Genomic DNA, 16,797 nt, shown 5'->3' on the forward strand with positions numbered 1-16,797 from the left:
CTTGGAAACTGAGATGAGCACCGCAACCCTGGAGTCGGATTCGACTGGCTTTCGAGCAAGGGAAACCTAAACAGAGTTTGCTCTGCAACTGGCACAAACATATCTTGTTCTTGTGCTCAGACTTTCTCTCCCTCCTCCCCCTTGGGTGGAAAGTGCGAAGGAAGGCGTCTGCGTTTGGGAAGCCTTGAATCAAGCATACGGGCTCAAAAATAATCTGTGTTCATGCCCATCATAATGATTCACCTTGAAGGTTTTTGAGCGGAAAGGTGGTGCTGAATAATAAAGCTCACCCTCCAAAGCAGCCACTTTCTCTGGCGGGACTGATCTCTGTAATCTGAAGATCAGTCGGAATTCTGGGAGATCTCCAGGCCCCACCTGGAGGAGCCTAGGGGGCGGGCACATGCAACAAGCCCCACCCCCTGCTCCCAGCAGCCCTCAGTCAGAGCAGGAAGCAGCCAGGTAAGTTGCAGAGCCCCCCCCGGCCCCCGGGCCAAAACAATCCAGTGGCACCTTTAAGACCACGTTTTATTCAGGTGCAAGCTCTCCCTCCTCTGTGAGGACAGATCTGCATGCCCCCCCCCCAACAGCTAGCAATCCAAAACCGTCCAATGGAGCCTGAGCGGTGGATGTTGCCGTCTGACACACTTCCGGTGATGTCAGGGGGTGTGGCATAGGCAAATAAGTTATGCTAATGAGCTACGCTAATGAGCTCCTGCACCTTTTTTTCTACTAAATGACCCCTGGCCACAAGTTATTGGTTATTTACGGTACGGGACAGGAGAACTCTGCTTTAGGACAGGTACACTTTCACACACCAAGATGGGTAGTTGTGTTAGTCTGTAGCAGTAGAAAAGAGCAAGAGTCCGGCAGCACCTTAAAGTCTAACAAAAATCGTGGCAGGGGAGGAGATTACGTGAGTCGCTGCTCATTTCTTCAGATACAGCTAAATACAGACGCACATCCACAACTTTACTGGTGTTTCTTGTGTGAGAGAGAAAGATCTCACTCTGAGCTTTTCTTTAGCCCAATGATCTCAGCCTATTGATGTAGAATCAGGAGGGCTCACTTTTACAGCTTGTCTCTCTTTTAGGGGAAATCTGTGGAAAATGATTCACAGATGGTTTTCGACACCCTCGAGGCGGTCAAAGATCTGTAAAGTTGTAACCAGAGAAAGTAACACAAACTTACTTTTTTCCACATGTGGTGGACATGTATTCGGGCCTCCAGCTCCTGGAAACAAATAACGAGACTGGTATTTAGCGTCTTGAGAATTCAGATCCCCTATAAACCAGAGACATTGCTGCTTAGTTATTTATCAGATACCCCCAAAGATCTACAAATTAGTTGCCTTACACATGGGTCCTTTCGTAGAAAAAGAGTGCAGGAGCTCATTAGCATAACTCATTAGCATAACTTATTTGCATATGCCACACCCCCTGACATCACCGGACGTGTGTCAGAAGGCAACACCCACTGCCCCGGCTCCACTGGACTGTTTTGGATTGCTAGCTATTGGGGCCCCCCCCGCAGATCTGCCCTCACAGAGGAGGGAGAGCTTGTACCTGAATAAATCTTGGCCTTAAAGGTGCCACTAGACTGTTTTGGATTGCTAGCTGTTGGGGGGGGACACACACAGATCTGTGCAGAAAGGAAGGAAGGAGAGAAAGAAAGAGAAGGAAAGAAGGCCGCCCTGAGCCCGTTCGCGGGGAGGGCGGGGTAAAAATGCTATAAATAAATAAATAAAGGCGGGAAAGAAAGAGGGAGAGAAGGAAAGAAGGAGGGCTGCTTCTTGCTCCTTGTGGCCCAGGGCTGCTGGGAGCAGGGGGCAGGGCTTGTTGCATGTGCCCGCCCCCTGGGCTCTTTACTGCTGGAGCTCTGCTCCTGCGCGCTCCTGCAGGAAATGATCCCTGCGGCCAGGTTGGGTTTTGCCTAGCAATGGAAACAGAATAAGACTCCCATGTTACAAGGCTGGCTTTTAAAATCAAAAGTTGAGGAAGAGTTGGTTTTTGTACCCTGCTTTTCTCTTCTCTAAGGAGTCTCAAAGCTGCTTACAATGGCCATTTCCTTCCTTTCCCTACCCTGTGAGGTAGGTGGGGCTTGAGAGAGCTCTAAGAGAACTGCTGTTGAGAGAATAGCTCTGAGAGAACTGTGACTGGCCCAAGGTCACCCAGCAGGCTTCATGTGGAGGAGTGGGGCATCAAAGCCGGTTCTCCAGATGAGAGTCCACCGCTCTTAACCACTACACCACAGTTTTAACAGCATTTGAATCCAGTGGCACCTTTAAGACAACGAAGTTTAAATCTGAGTATAAGCTTTCATGTGGATTCAACTTTGTTGGTCTTAAAGATGCCACTGAACTCAAACTTTCTTCTGTTGCTTCAGAGCAACACGGCTACCCACCTGAATCTTTCTGTATGTCTTTTGTTTTAATACCATTCTAAACTAGCTTTCATTAAAATATAGGCTTCTTTCAGATCATTCACAGTGGGGGTAGTCATTTTAGTCTATTGCAGTGAAACAAAAGTCCAGTGGCACTTTAAGAAGAAGAAGAGAAGAGGATTGGATTTATACCCCGCCCTTCACTACCCAAAGGTGTCTCAGAGCGGCTTACAAACTCCTTTCCCTTCCCCTCCCCACAACAGACACTCTGTGAGGTAGATGGGGCTGAGAGAGCTCTTGACAGAAACGGATCTTTTTCAAGAACAGCTCTTACCAGAACTACGGCTTGCCCAAGGTCATCCAGCCAGGTGCAAGTGGAGGAGTGGGGAATCAAACCCGGCTCTCCCAGATTAGAGTCCGCACACTTAACCACTACACCAAATTGGCTCTCACTGAGTGACAACGTAACTTTCTGTGTAATAACGAGGCAGATGATTGTCTTTATTTCCATTGTATTTGATGAAGTGAGCTCTGACTCATGGGAGTTCATACTGGAATAAATATTGAGTCTTTAAATTGCCACCCAGCTTCTGTATCGTTTTGCCATCAGATAAACAGCTCAAGTGGTTAAGACACTGAACTGCAACCTGGAAGGTTAGGGTTAGAGACCCGAGTGCCGCATGACGGAGTGAGCTCCCGTCTCTGGTCGCAGCTCCTGCCAACCTAGCAGTTCGAAAGCAATAAATTGCAAGTAGATAAATAGGTACCACTTCGGTGGGAAGGTAACAGCATTCCGTGCGCCTCGGCGTTCAGTCACACCGGCCACATAACCACGGAAATGTCTTCGGACAGCGCTGGCTCTTCGGCTTGGAAACTGAGATGAGCACCGCAACCCTGGAGTCGGATTCGACTGGCTTTCGGGCAAGGGAAACCTAAACAGAGTTTGCTCTGCAACTGGCATGAACATATCTTGTTCTTGTGCTCAGACTTTCTCTCCCTCCTCCCCCTTGGGTGCAAAGTGTGAAGGAAGGCGTCTGCATTTGGGAAGCCTTGAATCAAGCATGCAGGCTCAAAAATAATCTGTGTTCATGCCCATCATAATGATTCACCTTGAAGGTTTTTGAGCGGAAAGGTGGTGCTGAATAATAAAGCTCACCCTCCAAAGCAGCCACTTTCTCTGGCGGGACTGATCTCTGTAATCTGAAGATCAGTCGGAATTCTGGGAGATCTCCAGGCCCCACCTGGAGGCTGGCAGCCCTACACGACACCTGCACACAGTTATGGGGCACTTACATGCCTCTAGCCTCTCAGTCGGTTCTGAAATCCAGCACGTATATGAAAATGGTGCGTGGGATACATTAAGCGATGTGGATTAGCAGAGGTAGGCTCTGGGTAACGCTGCTGCCGTGGCTCACAGGATTTTGCAAAGCCGTTTTCCCATTCCAGACAGCTCTTTGGCTTGCAGGCGGCCCATCACCCCAGTTCCTGGAAACGGGTTTGGAGTTTACTGGACAGCGGGCTCCACAGTTAGCTGCTTGTTCCTTAAGGCAAATAAAACTTGAGATTTGGAATGGAGGTAGTGTGTGCGCATCCCCCCCCCGCCTCCAGCTGCGACAGAAGTTCCATTCTGTGGGAAGGGCCCGCCACTGGAGAGGAACAAAGGGTCCCTTTTCATAAGCGGAGTCCGTGGCCGCCCTGCCTTTCCCAGAAAACCCGACAAACCGGGGCTGCCTTGTGTGCTAGCAACGGGAGGGGGGGAGGCAAAAATCTCAAGGTGGGTGGGTCAGAGAGCCATTTCGCTCCATATTAGGAAAGGGAAGGAGTATAAAGTTTAAAAAGAAAGAAAGTGAAGGTGTATGTATTCTGTCTTCTGTTGACGACGGTCTAGCGCAAATTCCATTTCTGTGGGTTTTGAGTGTCTCTGCTGTCCATCATAATGCATAGCCAGTGGGGTTTTTTTTGTATTAAAAAGGTGCTGGTACTTACCTTTTTTGAGCTGCGGTGGCTCAAGTGGTTAAGACACTGAACTGCAGGCTGTGGAAGGTCAGTAGTTCAGCAGTTCGAGACCCGGGTGCCGCATGTGGGCGAGTGAGCTCCCGTCTCTAGTTCCAGCTCCTGCCAACCTAGCCGTTCGAAAGCAAGAAATTGCAAGTAGATAAATAGGTACCACTTCGGTGGGAAGGTAACAGCGTTCCGTGCGCCTTGGTGTTTAGTCATGCCGGCCACATGACCATGGAAATGTCTTCGGACAGCGCTGGCTCTTCGGCTTTGAAACGGAGATGGGCACCGCAGCCCTAGAGTCGGATTCGACTGGCTTTCGAGCAAGGGAACCTTTACCTTTTTTACTTACCTGCCAGGTGGGCCATGCATCTGGTCAGGTCCCCAGCTATCAATGGGCTCCTCCCTACTCCCAGTTGTGACAAACTAAGCTCCAAAACCAAGATGCTTAGTGTATCAAAGTTTAGGGGTTAATGCCTTACTCACTGTAAAGCAGTTTGATTGACAGGCTGTTGCCTGTGTGCACCCCCCCCCCTTTCTGATGGTCAGCACCAGTTGAGGAGACCGTTCAAAAGTCTTGTCAGTCTGGTCAGAAGGAATCAGCCTTCGTTTGGACTTTGGCTTGGCAGTTCCCAGTCAGGAGCAGAGTGTGTGTGTCGGTCCGTAGGAAACAGAGAAGTCACTTGGGAAGTGAAGGGACACAGATCCTTGCCCTTACTGTGTACCCTCGCATCTGAGGAAAAGTTCAGAAATCAGAACTTACAAGTCTAAGTGTCAGCCCTAGTTGAATTCCATTTATTCACAGTCTCCAGAACTGGGGTTTAGGCTTGACAGAAGAGACTGGACAGGAGGTTGAAAACTGCCGGTCTAGCCAAACAGAAAAAGGATTTAGTTGCTGTAGATTTTCCGAGTTGTGTGGCCGTGGTCTTGGCATTGCAGAACCTGACGTTTCGCCAGTAACTGTGACTGGCATCCTCAGAGGTATAACACAGAAAGATGGAGTACTCTCTGTGTCGAGGATTATCACTCCTAGAAAGAGTTATTCAGAGGGTTCAACTCAGAAGGGACCTCTGGTTTGTGTGAAAAGGGAAACTGTCTTAGACTCCTTCAAGAGTAAAAAAAAGGGAAAGTTATAATCCCATAAGGGAAGTCTTTAAATACAGGAAGAAAGTACTAACTTCCAGGAAACTAAAATCATTTTAATGGAACTTTATTAAGACACATTTGCTGCTGAAAGAAATCTCCCAAGACAAACAAACCTCTCACAGTTAAGAACCGAGTCTCTAAGAATATAAGCTTCAACTATACTCTGGCCTGTTCAAAATAGTATAATTTGTATAAACAACCAAATTTACATCACCTTCTCGTCCCCTGCCCTATTCCTAACTGAACTGTGCCTGTTCAGTAAAACCAACTTTTCTGTTTGAACTTCGTGTCAGTTCCTGCTCAGTTACAAAAAGTCTCTGGCCTGAGCAAAGGCCAAATGACTTCTCTAACACCGGGTGGGACATGCAGAAAGTTATAATCCCGTAATTCAAATACACTACGCTGCTCAGTCAGAGTGGGGAACAGTGTTTTGGCGGGAAAATCTGCCTCACAGGGAAGATGCAGCAGGGGTCTGTCATATCAGTCCACCATCCTCCTGAGATACCTGTTCTCCCCCAGCTTCTCTTCTGGGGTTGGGGACAGTCGGGACTGAGCGGATCTTTGGCACTGCTTGGCCCATCCTTTCCTGGGTCCTTCACCCCCTTGTTGTGCCTGCTAACGCCATCACCACGTGAGAGGGTGAGAGTATATCAGCTGCTGCGAGTGGACACAGGCCTCTGGCCCGCCTGCCCCCTTCCCCAATGCCTTCTCCAGTCCTGAATTCTGCTGACCGAAAAGGTGCCGGTATGCCGTGCTGGTGCATACGGGCACAAAAAAGTTCTGCTCATACCAGAGGACAGCAAATGGGTCACTCCACGGTCTAGTTGGGTGACCGTGTATGATGGAGTAGTGTAACTTTGCTGGTATTATTTATATCTATCCCGCCTTTCTCCCCAACGGGAACCCAAAGGAGGTTACATCGTTCTCCTCTCCTTCATTTTATCCTCACAACAACCATGTGAAGAACATATGAAGCTGCCTTATACTGAATCAGACCATTGGTCCATTCAGGTCAGTACTGTCTACTCAGACTGGCAGGGTCTCAGGCAGAGGCCTTTCCCATCACCTCCTGCCTGGTCCTTTTTAACTGGAGACGCCGGGGATTGAACCTGGGACCTTCTGCACCCCAAGCAGATGCTTTGCCACTGAGCCACGGCCCCTCCCCGTAAAATGAAGGAGAGAGAAGAGAGTGGATTTATACCCCGCCCTTCACTCAGTCTTAGAGTGGCTTACAATCTCCTTTCCCTTCCTCTCCCCACAGCATACACCCTGTGAGGTAGGTGGAGCTGAGAGAATGTGATTGGCTCAAGGTCACCCAGCGAGCTTCCGTGGCATGAGCTTCCGTGGCATGAGCGGGGATTTGAACCTGGGTAGATCCAGATCCTAGTCTTAACCACTATACCACGTCGAGTCTGGGGACCAGTTTTAAGGAGCTGGAGTCATCCTTCAAATAGCCTTGCACGTTTGATGTAGGCAACTGCGGCGTTTGACTTTGGAGGCCTCTGTCTTCTGGATCCTCTCCAACTCTTCTGATCAACTATAAGCTCGACTAGTTTTTGATCAGTAAACTATCTGTGAACGCTTTCAGACTTTTCGTTTGCTTCCTCGGCGCTTCTCGCTATCGTAGAACTGAGCACCGTAGATAAAGTAGCGTTCTCTGCCAACTGGATTTGGGCACCTGCCATCTTTGATAAAACACTATGCATATGGCATTAATTATACGTGATTAAAACGCAATGTAGGTTTAGCAGATTTCCCACTCCTGAGGTAGGCAAAGGGCCAAACTGAACATGTGCGGCGATGGGATAACCCCTTTTACATTGGGGCAGCCATGAAGAAGGGGGGGAGGAGATTGGGGCGGGGAAAGAGCCGGAGACTTAACACTTTCCTTGCCTGCCATTTCTTAGCTCAAATTATGATGCCTTGCTTTTGGAAATGCGCACATGTCCTTGCAGGTTAACATTTAGAACCCTGTGAGGTAGGGGAGGTGGTTGGGGGGTTGGAACACCTTGGAACAGAGAACTGAGTAGAGGTACTGCTCCCTCTAAGCTGAGTTAGTGTGAGCTAGCTCACAGTTTTTTAGCCTCTGGCTCACACCTTTTTGTCTTAGCTCAGGAAGGAGGGCTCCAGAGCAAACTAATTTATGCAGGAGCCAAATCGCTCTCTCACGACTTTAATGCCAGTAGCTCACAAAGTAGATTTTTTGCTCACAGGACTCCACAGCTGAGAGGGAGCATTGGTAGAAAGAGTTATATGCTCGTTCTCTGGTTACAATCATGCTCCCCCCTCCTCTGGGGGATTTCCAGATTTAAAAAAGTCATCCGAGCAGAACTACGCATTGCATGCAAATATGTGAAATAATCTTAATAGCATGTCTATTAATGGATATCCTCTGCCACCATATCCACTCCCTCAAGTTCCATGTCCCCTTGGGTCGAATTCTATCCAGTCTGTGCTTGCAGTGGTGGCAAACCTAAGAATGGCCCGCCCACCTCATCAGACCAAAGGTCCATATCCTCCTGCGTCCTGTTTTCCCAGCCAAAATATTCTGCAGAATCCACAGTCCGGACATGATGCTCATTCACCGCTTTGTTTCCCGTTCCCTCAGTTTCAAGGGATCCTTCCGGAGCTTTTTTTACAAAGGTGTGACGGACAGGAGGCTGTCCTGCCCCTGAAGGGAAAAACTGCTGTTTTCATGTCTCACCCTAGGGAGGGCGGCTCCAGCATCCAGTCTCTTTTTAGAGGGTGGAATGAATGTTGGAGGGAAGGACAGGGGCTGTCTTAGTTCTGGTCTGCCTCAGGGAGAGAGGACTCATTGTTTCTGGTCTGCCTCAGGGAGAGAGGACTCATTGTTTCTGGTCTGCCTCAGGGAGGGAGCACTCATTGTTTCTGGTCTGCCTCAGGGAGGGAGCACTCATTGTTTCTGGTCTGCCTCAGGGAGGGAGCACTCATTGTTTCTGGTCTGCCTCAGGGAGGGAGCACTCATTGTTTCTGGTCTGCCTCAGGGAGGGAGCACTCATTGTTACTGGTCTGCCTCAGGGAGGAAGCAATAATTGTTTCTGGTCTGCCTCAGCGAGAGAGCAGACAGTTTGAAGGGTAGCTGGTAGTGTGACAGAGTGGTTTCATTCTGCCTCCGGGAGAAAATAGAGTACCTGATTGTGAGGCCTGTCTCTGGCAGCGAGCAGACCTTGTCCCATTTACATAGATTCAGGTGGATAGCCTTGTTGGTCTGAGGCAACAGAACAAAGTTAGGGTCCATCGGCACCTTTAAGACCAGCCAAGTTTAATTCTGGGTGTAAGCTTTTGTGTGCATGCACACGAAAGCTTATACCCAGAATTAGACTTTGTTGGTCTTAAAGGTGCCACTGGACTCAGGCTTTGTTCTTGTACCATTTAGGCCACTAACGCACTGTCATTTTTGTCACTCATTTGTCCCTATTGCTTTGTGTGTGTGTGTGTCCCCTTTTCCACATGTGTTTTGCTCCCCCTGGGACTACTAGAGAGAGAAAAACACATTGGGGGGGGGAGATCCTGAAGCCACAGTAACACAGAAGTGATGAAAATCAGAATGCAGAAGAGTGCTACTGAACTTCCGCTTGAGAGCTCTGGGCTTGTTCACAGGAGCCAAAAATGAGAGCAGATCTGACTGTCTTCCTTCATTTTTGTTTCCATTCTGAGCAAAAGAATCCTCCCCTGGAGTGATTTAAGCTTCCCTTGTTCCTTTCCAGACAATAGGCTTGTATATAGTCTCTGAAGCCTCTCCATAACAAATAAGCTTCTTCTCACACTTTAATTATCACTTTAGCAAGAACAGACAATGGACTCATGGAGAAGGTAAATGGTGATGTTCAGTAGATCAAACAATTCCTGCCTTCCCAGATGTGGCTGATGCTATGCAAGGCAACTGACAATAACTCCTACCCTTGATAGGGTTTTTTTGTTTTTTTTTAAAAACTGGTTCCCCCAAAATCAAAGGAGGCTGTGTGGGTCCCCATGATTGGTAGAAAAGTCCTGTCACAAATGGGCTTTCAGTATCCTGAATAATTTGGAGTCGTTGGCAATAGGGATGCCAGCCTCCAGGTGGGACCTGGGGATCCCCTGGAATTAAAGCTCATCTCCAGACTACAGAAATCAGCTCCCATAGAGGAAATTGATGTTTTGGAGGGTGAACTCCGTGTGGCATTGTATCCCACTGAAGTCCCTGTCCTCCCCATGTTCCATTTCCAAATCTCCAGGGGTTTTCCAACCTAGATCTGGCTACCCTCCCCCTCCATCTCCCGCTGGTGGCCGGTTAAGTGTGCGGACTCTAATCTGGGAGAACCGGGTTTGATTTCCCCACTCTTCCACTTGCACCTGGCTGTATGACATTGGGCAAGCCGTAGTTCTGATAAGAGCTGTTCTTGAAAATGAGCAGTTTCTGGTAAGAGCTCTCTCAGCCCCACCTACCTCACAGGGTGTCTGTTGTGGGGAGGGGAAGGGAGAGGAGTTTGTAAGCCGCTCTGAGACTCCCAAGTGAAGGGCGGGGGATAAATCCAATCTCTTCTCTTCTTTTTCTATATGACAAGCTCAGCCTTCCTCACTGCTCATTGGCCAACTAGATCATTTACAAACCAGTTAAACGGCACTGGTTCCACTGCAGATCCTTGGAGGGTGTGTGTGAAAGACCCTACTGTCTAGTTTAATCCAGCCCTCTGTTTCTCCTCTTCTTTTGGTCCTAAGAGCCAGTGTGCTATAGGGTTAGGATACAATGTTCCCTCTAAGCTATGGAGACCTGTGAGCAAAAATACTACTTTGTGAGCTACTGGCATTAAAGGTGTGAGCAAGCAATTTGGCTGCTGCGTAGATTAGTTTGCTGCGGAGCCATCCTTCCTGAGCGAAGACAAAAATGTGTGACCCGGAGGCTAAGAAACTGTGAGCTAGCTTAGAGGGAACACTGGTCAGGAAGGCCCATGTTTGAATCCCAGTTCTTCCGTAGGAATCTGCTTGGCGGACCAGTCACACTTCTCTCAGTCCGGCCTACCTCACAGGGTTGTTGTGAGGCTAAAATGAAGGACAAGGAACAGCATAAGCCAGTATGGGTCCCCATTGTGGGGAAAGTTGGGGTATAAATGAACTAAAATTAATTTGCTTGTCCCCTTATGACTGCTAAACTTTGGGATCCTCTGGCGAGGGACACTGTCAATAGCTTTTTCAAAGTCCAAGTAAGTAATGCTCCCTCTAAGCTGTGGAGTCTTATGAGCAAAAATACTACTTTGTGAGCTGCTGGCATTAAAGGTTTGAGCGAGCGATTTGGCTCCTGCTTAATTTAGTTTGCTCTGGAGCCTTCCTGAGCTAAGAGAAAAAGGTGTGAGCCAGAGGCTAAAAAACTGTGAGCTAGCTCACACTAACTCAGCTTAGAGGGAACACTGTATGGTACTTGGTTATGATGGCAGCCTCCTCTATGGGCACAAGCTGGTGGAGGAGTCTCTTGGATCGGTGAGATGTGCCTTGCGCCAATAAAATGCCACTGGTGTCTGAAATGAGTGGTGGGATGCCCCCACCCCCATCCTTTAGTCCCCAGGATCACACCAGCCATGCTGAAGCTCACAAAGAACTCAGAATAGTTGGAGAGGTGGAACTTTGCAGAAAGCACTTTGATTCTTCCTCAGCAAGGCTTGTTTTCCAAATGTGTAAAACTTTTAAAATGGTCTTTGCCAGTTTATCTGTGACAGGCTGACTTGGAACTTCCTAACTGCCTTGAATCCACCCCCCCCCCCTTTAACAGCATGGTGTTGGCTGCTTTCCAGTAGGCCCATGTTTGAATCCCAGTTCTTCCGTAGGAATCTGCTTGGCGGGCCAGTCACACTTCTCTCAGCCTGGCCTACCTCACAAGGTTGTTGTGAGGCTAAAATGAAGGACAAGGCACAGCGTAAGCCAGTGTAGGTCCCCATTGTGGGGAAAGTTGGGGTATAAATGAACTAAAATTAATTTGCTTGTCCCCTTATGACTGCTAAACTTTGGGATCCTCTGGCGAGGGACACTGTCAATAGCTTTTTCAAAGTCCAAGTAAGTAATGCTCCCTCTAAGCTGTGGAGTCTTATGAGCAAAAATACTACTTTGTGAGCTGCTGGCATTAAAGGTTTGAGCGAGCGATTTGGCTCCTGCTTAATTTAGTTTGCTCTGGAGCCTTCCTGAGCTAAGAGAAAAAGGTGTGAGCCAGAGGCTAAAAAACTGTGAGCTAGCTCACACTAACTCAGCTTAGAGGGAACACTGTATGGTACTTGGTTATGATGGCAGCCTCCTCTATGGGCACAAGCTGGTGGAGGAGTCTCTTGGATCGGTGAGATGTGCCTTGCGCCAATAAAATGCCACTGGTGTCTGAACTGAGTGGTGGGATCCCCCTCCCCCCATCCTTTAGTCCACAGGATCACACCAGCCATACTGATACAAAGAACTCAGAATAGTTGGAGAGGTGGAACTTTGCAGAAAGCACTTTGATTCTTCCTCAGCAAGGCTTGTTTTCCAAATGTGTAAAACTTTTAAAATGGTCTTTGCCAGTTTATCTGTGACAGGCTGACTTGGAACTTCCTAACTGCCTTGAATCCACCCCCCCCCCCTTTAACAGCATGGTGTTGGCTGCTTTCCAGTAGAGAAATCAGCAGTTTCAGATGTACTTATGTATTCACTTTGTTTGTACCTCACGGTTTCCCCTGATGGGGGCCCAAAGCGGCTTACATAATTGCCCTCTCCTCCACTTCATCCTCACAACAACCCTGTGCGGTAGGTTAGGCTGAGCGTGTGCGTGTGACTGGCCCCAGGTCACCCACCAAGCTTCCGTGGCAGAGCAGGGATTCGAGCTTGCATCTCCCAGAGCCTAGTCTGGCACTCTAACCACTAGACCGTTTGGGTTCTCTGTTCCTTGAGAACTCCTTGGGTGTTCGCCAACTGGATCTGATGACACGCGACTACCTGTAATCTTTTGAATTTGGTCTGGAGCCTCAGCCTGCCATGTCTATGTTCTACGGCTGTCCAAATGACCCAAGGTGACATGTTAGCGTCAATGCTCCCTCTAAGCTTTGGAGTTTTGTGAGCAAAAATTCTACTTTGTGGGCTACGGGCATTAAAGTTGTCAGCGAGCGATTTGGCTGCTGCATAAATCAGTTTGCTCTGGAGCCACACGTCCTGAGCGAAGACAAAAATGTGTGAGCCGGAGGCTAAAAAACTGTGAGCTAGCTCACACTAACTCAGCTTAGAGGGGACACTGGTTAGCGTCCCATTCTCCTGCACCGCACTGCCGTGTCCTTTACTGTAGTTTTTTGCCCATGTATCAAAACAGACTGAAGGTACGTTCCTTTGTATATTTGACCCCGCAATCCAGAGAACTTTGGCACTAAGGACACACAAACAAAGATCCCGTGAGTCTGTTCTTCTAATGGAAGTCTCTTCTCAGTGTAAAGGATCCTTTGATGACACAATAGTGTTGCCAAACAGTGGCAGCCAATGACTGGCAACCGGTAGGAGTTGAGGCACGGCAGGCACATAGGGGGCGCCATCAGTGCAATGGCATTAGTCACTTCCAGGGAAAACCCGGAAGTGATGTCATACCTCTCTAGGACTCACTGCCGACTCTGTGGCAAAACCACAGAGCCTCTGGTGATTCCTAGAAAGATGTGAAGTCACTTCTGGGTCTCTCCCCCAGATGCAACATAACATTTACTTTATTCCCCACCAACACCACCATTCTGTAGATTGGTGGCAGGCAGTGTGGGTTGTCAGGTGGAGACGGTAGTGGGGGACCCAGCAGGTTGACAACACGAGCGTGCTCAGCGGAAGGGTCTCTTGTGCTGAAAGGAAAATGGTGCTGGTGGTGAAACGGATCTCCAAGATCGATTATCAGTAGCTTTCCACATGTTGAAAGCCGCTAAGAGCTTGGCTGGAGGAAGGGTAACCAGAGAAATGCGTCATTTCTACCCTGCATTGTGTTGTGGGCGGTGAAAGAGAGCTAGAATGCAGCCGGTCCACTTCGACTCCTTTTGCCCAACCACTTCAGTGTTTACTTTTCTAATTTTAGTCCTGATGCTTGTTCTGTTCTACACTTTAAATAAGGCAATTTTATGCAAATCCGTCTGCTTTCTTATTAGCAGGAGTGTCATTTGTTTGCTTTGGAGACTGGAAAACAGTTTCCAGATGGGTCTCGGGAGTGTGAGAGAGTCTGTATCTATACAACTGACTAATTTATATGCACAAATAATGACATTTTAATACGTGGGCTGCTATGTAGAACTCTGTATTTCTATCACATTCCCGCCATTCTGTTGACTGTGAGCAAACAGAGCTGAGGATAGATTTGGTGTGAAGGAAGAGGCTGATACAAACATGATCCTCTCAGCAAAAGAATATTTGCCGGGTGGTGATCTTCCAGTATAACATGTTCTCCCTCTCCTAAAAAACTAGAACTCAAAAGCATCTAATGAGACTGATAGGCAGTAGGCTCAGGGTGGACAAAAGGAAATATTACTTTACATAGAGATGGGTTAAAATGTGGAATTTGCTGCCAGAGGATTGTAGTGGTGGCCACCGGAAGAAACAGCTTCAAAAAGGGGTTAGATAGATTCATGGAGGATCAGTCTATCAGTGGCTACTATCCATGGTGACTGAGGAGAACCTCCACATTCAGAGGCACTAATCCTCTGAATCCCAGAGCCTGGAGGCAACATCAGGGGAAGGCCTTGGCCTCTGTGTCCTGGTGTTGGCCGTCCAGAGGAACTGGTTGGCCACTGTGTGAGACAGGATGCTGGGCTAGATGGACCACTGTGAGATTTGATTCCCCACTCCTCCTCATGCAGCTGCAAGTGTGACCTTGGGTCAGTCATAAGTTCTTTCAGAGTTGTTCTCTCAAGAGCAGTTCTCTGTCAGAGCTCTCTCAGCCCCACCTACCTCACAGGGTGTCTGCTGTGGGGAGGGGAAGGGAAAGGAGTTTGTAAGCCGCTCTGAGACACCTTTGGGTAGTGAAGGGCGGGGTATAAATCCAGTCTCCTCCTCCCCCTCCCCACTGTTTCATTTCATCTTGCATTAGGCTTGATATATAGCAGGGGTCACCACCTTTTTGAGCCAGTGGGCACCTTTGGAATTCTGACACAGCGGGATGGGCACAGACACGTAATGGCTGCCACAAAATGGCTGCTTCAGGAGGCGGAGCCAGCTACAAAACGATCGCCACGGCTTAACTTCAGTCACTCAGTGCAGATCCTTGTGCTGTGGTGACAGCTGCTGGCAAAGCAACATTTTAAAAAAAGTCTGCGCAGCCAATCAAATCTCAATGAGTCCGTTCGAAGCCTTACTGGACAAAAGGCCCATCCGACCCCACCTACTTTTAAAAAACACTTGCTGGGCACCGTGCTGGGGACCCCTGGTATACAGTCTGATATAGAGTCAGCCTGGATTGTCGGTAGTTCAGCAGTTCGAGACCCGAGTGTGCCGCATGGCGGAGTGAGCTCCTGTCTCTAGTTCCAGCTCCTGCCAACCTAGCAGTTCGAAAGCAGTAGATAAATAGGTACCACTGTGGTGGGAAGGTAACAGCGTTCCGTGCGCCTAGGTGTCTAGTCATGCCGGCCACATGACCGCGGAAACGTCTTCGGACAGCGCTGGCTCTTCAGCTTGGGAACGGAGATGGGCACCGCATCTCTAGAGTCGGATTCGACTGGCTTTCGAAGAAGGGAAAACTTCACCTTCCTTTACCTTCCTGTTAGTTGAGACTGTCCATCACCTACTCTGTAGGAGTAAATTGTTCCTTGGACTGGATCCTATTTTACACGGATCCCTCTTTGAATCAACCCCTACCCCCCTGTGTGGGAGATCAGGCCCCACGTTTGTACCCTTCATGTGTCTGAAATAAATAAATGTTAGTCTTTAAGGTATCGCTGTGTAATTTTAAGTTACACGGTTTCTGTCAGTTGGGTTCACGAGGGTTCTTTATTAAGGAAGAACAGCTTGTTTCCGGCATTAGAAAAAAAACACACACCAAAAAAAGCAGCACAAGTCCCGAAGGAATCTGCTTTTCTTGGAAAGAAGGGTTTTCTTTTTTTAATTATCACCAGCCAGGGAAGGAATTCGGTTTCCTGTTTCTTTTTCTAACAACCTCTTTCCCAATTGAATTCCTGGCCATTTCTTTGACTGAGTGTTCTTTCCCCAAGAGGTGAGGCTGTTGACATTTGTTTCAGTTCAGGCGTGTTCTCGGAGCATGGGTTTCAATGTGCAAGACGGTGCCTGTATTGTTTATCATTTACATTAGAAGTAAGCGCCTGAGAGCCGGCATGTGGCAATGCGTTCAGCCCAGGGTTGCCAGCTCCAGCTTGGGAAATTCCTGGAGATTTGGGGGGTGGAGCCCAGGGGAGGGGAGGGGCCTCATGCCATGGAGCCCTACCCTCCAACGCAGCAGTTTTCTCCTGGGGAGCTGATCTCTGTAGTCTGGAGGTTGGCAACCCTTGGTTGAATCCATTCCCCCCAAAACGGAGGCAGCAGGGGCAGTGCTTTTTGACTTCTCCCCCATGCAAAAAAAAAGTTACCGGTGTCTGGTAAACGAATGCACCAGAGAGAAGTATTGCTTTTAATGCACTAGTTTTATTGCAGACTGTGTTTTTAAAATGTGTGTGTGTGTGTGTGTGTGTTAAGTGCTGTCAGGTCACTTCTGAGCTATGGTGACCCTCAGGGGTCATTTCCTGCAGGAGCGCACAGGAGCGGAGCTCCGGCAGTAAAGAGCCCAGGGGGGCAGGCACATGCAACAAGCCCCACCCCCTGCTCCCAGCAGCCCTCAGTCAGAGCAAAAAGCAGCCAGGTAAGTTGCACAGCCCCCCCCCCGCAGTCCCCGGGTCCAAAACAGTCCAGTGGCACCTTTAAGACCAAGTTTTATTCAGGTACAGTCTCTCCCTCCTCTGCGAGGACAGATCTGCATGTCCCGTCCCGTCCCCCCCGCCAATAGCTAGCAATCCAAAACAGTCCAGTGGAGCCTTTAAGACCAAGTTTTATTCAGGTACAAGCTCTCCCTCCTCTGTGAGGACAGATCTGAACGTTCCCCCCCATAGCTAGCAATCCAAAACAGTCCAGTTATGCTAATGAGCTCCTGCACCTCTTTTTCTACGAAATGAGATGGTGCCCTGACCTGGATAGCCCAGGCCAGCCCGATCTCGTCAGATCTCGGAAGCTAAGCGGGGTTGACTCTGTCAAGTACTTGGATGGGAGACCTCCTTGTCAGTGTTCCCTCTAAGCCGAGTTCGTGTGAGCTAGCTCACAGTTTTT

At 48.8% G+C, this 16,797-nt stretch overlaps 1 non-coding gene across 1 annotated transcript; it reads right to left on the minus strand.

Moving 5' to 3' along the window:
- Positions 1-6,611: 6,611 nt before the first annotated feature.
- On the minus strand, positions 6,612-6,683 carry TRNAP-GGG. Its single transcript has one exon. It is a non-coding gene; the product is annotated as a tRNA-Pro (tRNA).
- Between the last annotated feature and the right edge of the window lie 10,114 nt (positions 6,684-16,797).

This window comes from Gekko japonicus, unplaced genomic scaffold, assembly GCF_001447785.1.
Source record: "Gekko japonicus isolate JY-2015 unplaced genomic scaffold, Gekko_japonicus_V1.1 scaffold4081, whole genome shotgun sequence".
NCBI classification, from domain to species: domain Eukaryota; kingdom Metazoa; phylum Chordata; class Lepidosauria; order Squamata; family Gekkonidae; genus Gekko; species Gekko japonicus.